The sequence below is a fragment of the Alligator mississippiensis genome, chromosome 8 (genome assembly GCF_030867095.1).
Source record: "Alligator mississippiensis isolate rAllMis1 chromosome 8, rAllMis1, whole genome shotgun sequence".
In the NCBI taxonomy this organism is placed as follows: domain Eukaryota; kingdom Metazoa; phylum Chordata; order Crocodylia; family Alligatoridae; genus Alligator; species Alligator mississippiensis.
Genome location: NC_081831.1, coordinates 27,150,004 through 27,156,707, shown reverse-complemented (window position 1 = coordinate 27,156,707; position 6,704 = coordinate 27,150,004).

The following is a 6,704-nucleotide window of genomic DNA, read 5'->3' as shown; positions in this document are numbered from 1 at the left end:
TAGAGCCCCAGGCAGCCCCTGCCCTGCTTTCAGCCCTGCTGGTGCTGGCCCCAGTGCACCTCACGCTCCTGCCTGGATGTTGCTACGCTCCATGCTCCTGCTTGCTGCCCTTTCCCCCTGCCTACCATAGCCATTTCCCCACTCCCCCCATCCTTTGCTGACCCACGTTGTTCCCAGCTGCAGTGCCAGGACCACAGGCGCAGCTGGAATGGAGCAGGAGATGGGCAGCAGTGGCAGATGGGGCAAGTGGCAGCAAGCAGCAACATGGGGCCCGCACCAGTGCCCCAGGGTCAGCAGCGAGAGGAGGGCAGAGTCCAGGTTTGCAGGAGCACTGGCAGGGGCTCTGCCTGCCACTGGTGGGAGGGGGACGGGGAGTGGGGGCAGGCGGTGGGTAAACCCTCCTGCTCCATAAACCACAACCCTTCCCAGCCACCCTCGCCCACATATTCACAGCCCCCCACAAAACCCATACCGACCCACAGCCCACACACCCACAACTAACCACCCCTCCACATATCCCCCTCACCCTACACACCTATGCCCAACATCCCACCTACACTCCTCCCTTAGTATACAAGAGTAAGACTTCATTTTAAGCTATTATACTATCACCTCTATGTACACTACACAAACACATGTAAATCAAGACAAAATATTTTTTTGAAATGAAATTAATGAATGTTGTAGTACATGTTTCATTTTTACAATATAATTTGGTATATTTCTGGTTCATAGATGGTAAACCTCTTTGCTGAAAGGAATAATTTCAGGGGGCAAGGGGAGGGACTTCTGGTCAGGGGTTAAGGGGTTAAGGGGCAGGATTTCTGGCTCCAAGATGGCAATCAGGGGGTGGAGCACTTGTCAAGGGGTGGGGCTACCCATGTGGCCCTCAATGGCTGGCCAAAACTTGGTAAGTGGCCCTCCATCCAAAGTAATTGCCCACCCCTGGTTTATGCCTTTTGTATCATGTTGTCCTCGAACAAAGTGGATCAACAACATTAGGAGAAGGGGCCAGAAACAGCCCCCCTCCCAAGGGCAGCACCCACTGAGTCACACTCCTGCTCTCCTTTTGGCCCCTGACCCTCTCCCTTTTGGCTGCCCAACCCCAGCAGAAGGATTGGAGAGTGCTGCCTGCCCTGCCTAGTATCAGCTGGTTGGATGGGGACATGTTTAGCTCCAGTTAGCAGGGCTTGGGGCAGTACAGCACTGACCTGGAAAATAGGCAATCTCTTCAGGTGACTATGTAATCTCTTCATGTGAGTAGGTGGCTGCCTTGGGTGGGATTTGAGCATGCGCAAGTGCCAAAGCTTCTTTTGAAGCAGGCTTGAGAGTCTCTGCACTAAGGGTGGTTGCTACTGAGGAACAGGGCATCAGGAAAACTATAAACTACTTTGCCAGAAAACACAGCAGAGCCCCGCTGATATCAGGCCCCAGCACCTGAAGACTCCATGATACTTCTGGTGCCTGGGTGGGAGTTCATAGAAGAGCCAGTGCACAGAGGCTGTCTGAAAAGGGGATGCCCAGAAACAAAGGGGGAAGAAGGCAGGATGAGAAGAGACAGAGTCTGGAGGAAGAACAGCCACAGCTGCTTCCCTGACTGGGATTTGGCCTGGTTGCTGGCCTGGCATTGGGACCCAAGCACTCCACCTGCTGTACTGTGTAGAACGTCGGGGTCCTGGGGCAACTGTGACACCCCTAGAGGCTTTGTGACCATGCCCTGCCCTAGCTGTAAGGTGCCTTCCCTTCTCTCCCACCATGCCTTGATGGAATAATAGCAATGTTAATAGGGAGGCTGCCCATTGGCCTTCATGTGGCCCCAGTACAACTGGACCCCCCAGATTCCACTCCCATCTGAGAGTGAAGGCAGAACCCAAGCATCCAGGATCCCAGGATCCATGCTGTAATGCATCAGAAACCAATCCTCTCTCAGAGAACCTAGGTGTCTGGGCTCCTAGTCCTGCCCTGCTCTCACTCCCCAACCAACACTGCCCTCCCAGACACCAGAACAGAGAAATTGTCACTAAAAAACCCCCCAAACTTCCAGGCTCCCCCCACATCCCTGGGACACCAGGGAACCCAGGTGTCTGGACTCCCACCAGCTCTAACCCACCCCTGCTCTAACCCTGCTCTAACCCACCAGCCCCCATTGCCCTCCTAGTGCTGGGAAGAACCCAGGTGTCCTGGCTTCTCCTCTGCCCCCCTCCCCCTGCTATAAACCATCAGACCCCACTCCCCTCCCAGAGCTGGAGAAAGGCCAGGTGTCCTAGCTCTCAGGCCCCATTGCTCTAACCCACCAGCCTCCATTTCCTCCTGACTCCATGTGCATTCATCTATCCATCCAACCCCTTCTATACACCCTCCATCCATACATCCATCTGTCTGTCCATATTGCCAGCCCCCAGTCCCCACCTAGAACGGGAGAAAACCCAGGCATCTGGGCTCCAACTCCCTTGCTATAATCCCCCACAGCAGTATGCACTCTCCTCCCAGAGAACCCAGGTGTTCAGGCTCCTAATCCTGCATGCTTTCACCCCCAGACCCCACTGCCCTTCCAGAGCAGGGAGAGAACCCAGGCATCTGGGTAGGAGCTACTCAGCTCCTGCTCCTGGCTTAGTGTTAGGACCCAGGCTTTTAGCAGTCTTTGGCTGTAGGGACCAAGTCCCTGGGAGGGCTGGGTAATAGAAGGTGGAGCAGGAGGGAGTTGCTATGTCTGCTCTGATTGTCTGATTTAATTCCCCTGGCTAATTGCCTCCTCCATGGGCACAGACAGATGTTGGTGGAGTCTAGTGGGGGCAGAATGATTACATCAGACAGTCTATAGAGAAAAGGAGAGAGAACAGTGCTGTGAGTGAACCCAGGCAGCCGGACTTCCGCTACTCCCTGCTCTAAACCACTTCCCTCTCAGTTCCCCACTCCCTTCTCAGTTCTAGGAAGAACTCAGGCATTTAGGCCCCCAAACCCCCTGGTTTAACCCACCAGACCCACTGACCTCCCAGAGCCTGCTTATCTGACTATCCTCCTGTACCATATTTACTCACCTACCATACACACTTTCCCAAGAAATCAGCTACACAAAATCGGGGTCCAATGTCTTAAGCAGTGAGACTGATTTTTTTTTGTCATTGGAATATGAGCATGGAGGCTCTGTGCTACCAGAAGACTGCCAGGATTTTCTCTCCACCTACCTCCAGGTCAGAGCAATGGTGTTATCCCTCTTACAGTTATAAGGATCCCCTCCATCACCACTCAGCCATGACTAGACACATCAGGCACTTGTACACGTGATGGGGGATTATTCCTCAGGGTTTCATTCTGTGTCCCATTGATTGAAACTGTGGTTTTTAATTTTTTATGTCACTGTGTACCCATGAGGGCTCATAAATTGCTCATCACACTGTTCACAGTAAATTACTGCAGGGGACAACACATAACAATCCATCCCGCTGATCTCTTAGTACTAAATTACAGCAGGGGCATCTATAGCTCACAGCACTCTGGTATGGGCAGATCACTGAAAGTGGTGATTTTTCATTAATTTAGGTAATTTAATTAAGTGGCATTTGATTACTTTCATTCATTTAATAATTTTACACATATTTTACACTTTTTTTCCCCTTTTTTTCACCAATATTTTTAATTTTTTTATTCTTATTTTGATTCTTTTAATTCAAGTCAACTTTATTTCAGGTGTAAATCCACTTTTTTTTAAATTTCACTTGAACAGAGCACAGACAGTAGGCCAGATGGCTGTTGAGAGCAAAAAGGGGTGGCGGGGGCTGCAGGGGTGAGGGTCCAAGCCAAGGCAGCCCCTGTGTGCAGCCGCAGGCCACACAGCTGAGCTGGGCTGTGCTTGGCATAGGCAGCAGAAGGCAGGATCACAGCCAGCCAGGATTGCAGCCCTGGCATGTGGATTACTGCCCAGCATGCCAGCCAGTCAAGTTTTAGTCTACTCTGTGAAGGGAAAGGGCTTGAAGGGGGGCAGATGGAGGCCCCCACAGTGTGGATAGGGGCTGGGGCTGGGGTGAATGCAGCCCCGAGCCAGGTCATGGGATGCTCAGAACCCTGGGCGGCTCATCCAGCGGCACAGTGGGGCTCCTGCCACTGTGCACCCTGGCAGAGGCCAGGAAGGCACATGCTCCCCCCCCCCCCCGATCTGTGCATGAGGTGAGGTTGGGCTACCACTGTAGGCTGTGGCAATGATTGTTTCATCATGTCCTTTCTGAGCTGGACAACTTTATTAATGACACTGCCTCTGGTCTGCAGCATCAGGGGGCAACAAAGTGCTGTTCTCTCTGAATCAAAAACATCTCAGACTAGACCCATGCCAATTTCCTTTCTGCCTCATCTATCATGGTTTCATCCTCCTCCATTGGATCTACCTCTTGCCGGACAGTATAGGCCTGCTGCAAGACCTCCCTTTCCCCCAGGCTTGCATCGTATTTTTTGCCATCTTATTTTCCTTTTGTAAGATGTCCAAAAAAAGGAAGCCCCAGTTAGGAGTTGTCACTGGGATTGTGGGTTGTTTGCAACACATCCTATTTCAGTTCCATTCATTAATAGGAAGAATGATGAAACAATCGACTGATATAACCCTGAATAGCTTGTCCTACAGGTAACCCTAAGCAATGCAAACTCTATAACAATCAACAATCAGTAAGCCAAGCCCTCAGATACCACCATATCTGCACTGAGGGAAACACACACGATCTCCAGCTTAGAAACCTCAAAAAAGCCCTCATACAACAGGGTTACTCCTCCAGAGAAATAGACCACACCTTTGAAAAAGCCATGCAGACACCATGTGAGGAATTACTCCATTACAAAACAAAAAAACCCATATCATGTACTCCACTAGTATTGACCTACCATCCCTCCATCGAACCAGTAAGGAAAATACTTAAACAACTTCAACTGATATTTGAAAAAGACCCAAGACTGAAAGAGATCTTTCCTGATCCACCATCCTAGCCTTTAAATGGGCTCCAAGTATGGCAAGGCTCATCATCAGAAGTAAACTTCCCACAGACCAAATCACCACCAATGGATCCAAACCATGCCTGGAAAAGAGATGCAAAATGTGTGAACACATCTCCACAACCTCCACAATATCTACTCCAGAAAACAAAACCATAACCATCCCTGGAGCTTACACCTGCACATCAAAAAACATGATATACTTCATCCAATGAACAAAATGCTCAGACAGTAGGTAAGTGGAAGAGACAAATCAGAACCTGCAGTCACGGATGAATTCACACAGGAAATCCATCAAAGACAGAAACCCACATTTGCCTGTAGGGGCACATTTCTCTGTCTGTCAGATCTCTCAGTCCTTATCCTCAAAGGAAATTCACAAAACACCTTCAAAAGATGTGCCCATGAACTCAACTTCATCACCACTCTGGACACAAAAAATCATGGACCGAAAAGAGATATGAGCTATCTTCCTCACTATAGTCTATCTAAACCCCAACCATACCAGGTATCCATACTATAACTCACAAAAAAAAAATTCTTCCCCCTGCTCCCACACGTGGAATGTATGATTGGCCTCAGAGCAGTTCAACTGCCATATCCACATCTCTGAAGAAGGACTCTTTGTTGTCCTTGATTCCTGTGGCTTGCCTAAGTTCAGTTTCTGCCTTGGCTTTTCTGGTACACTCTCTACAGGTGTGGACTAGTGTTGTGTAGTCCTCTTTGGTGATGATTCCTGTTTTCCATCTGGTGTAGGTTTCTTGTTTTAGTTTCAAGAGGTCCAAAAGTTCCCTATTAAACCAAGGGGGTTTCCCAGCCTGCTGATGGCATTTCCTGCAAGACAGAATGGATTTTCCTTGTGCTTTGAGGATTATGTTCTTAAGGAACAGCCATTCCTCACAGACTCCTCTTTCTAAAGGGCCATGGTGTCTTAGTGCCTGACTGACCAGTCTCCTGAGTTTGTGAAAGTCAGCCTTCCCAAAGTTGAGGATTTCTGTTTTACTGAGAGATTTGCCCATGCTGCATTGGACAGAGAAAGTGACCAGATCATGGTCACTGTCACCAAGCTTCCCCTCGATCCTCAGATCACTCACCAGTTCATCCCCTTTGGTCAGTAACAGATCCAGCAGTGCCTTCCCCATAATTGGCCTGTAAACTTCTTGCATTAGATAGAGCTCATCAGCACAAGTGAGGAAGCTATGCGACTGGTCAGATTTGGCCGTGTGCTCTTCCCACGAGATGTCAGGGAGGTTGAAGTCGCCCATGACAACCATGCATTAGGAGCATGCAACCTCAATCACATGTGGTTGGCATGACCTGGACTTGAACTGTTAATTGACTGCCCGTCCCCCAGCAATCCTAATTTAAAGCCCTATCAAGTAGGTCAGCCATTCTGGCTGAGAAGATCTGCTTCCCTTTCAAGCTGAGGTGGAGGCCATCCCTTCCCAACAAGCCACTGCCTCTCTCCCTGAAGTGTGGCCCATGGTCAAAGAAGCTGGACTCTTCACAATGGTACCATCGCCAGAGTCTTCTGTTAACCTCTTCAATGCACCTTTCCCTCCGACACCCATGACCCGTGACTGGGAGGATAGAGGAAAAAAATTCCTGTGCCCCCAGAACCTTGAGCCCAGCCCCCAGAGCTCTGTAGTCACTCATGACACAGCTGGGATTGTTCCAAGCCATGTCATTTGTGCCCATGTGGATGAATAGCATGGGGTGGTGGTCAGAGG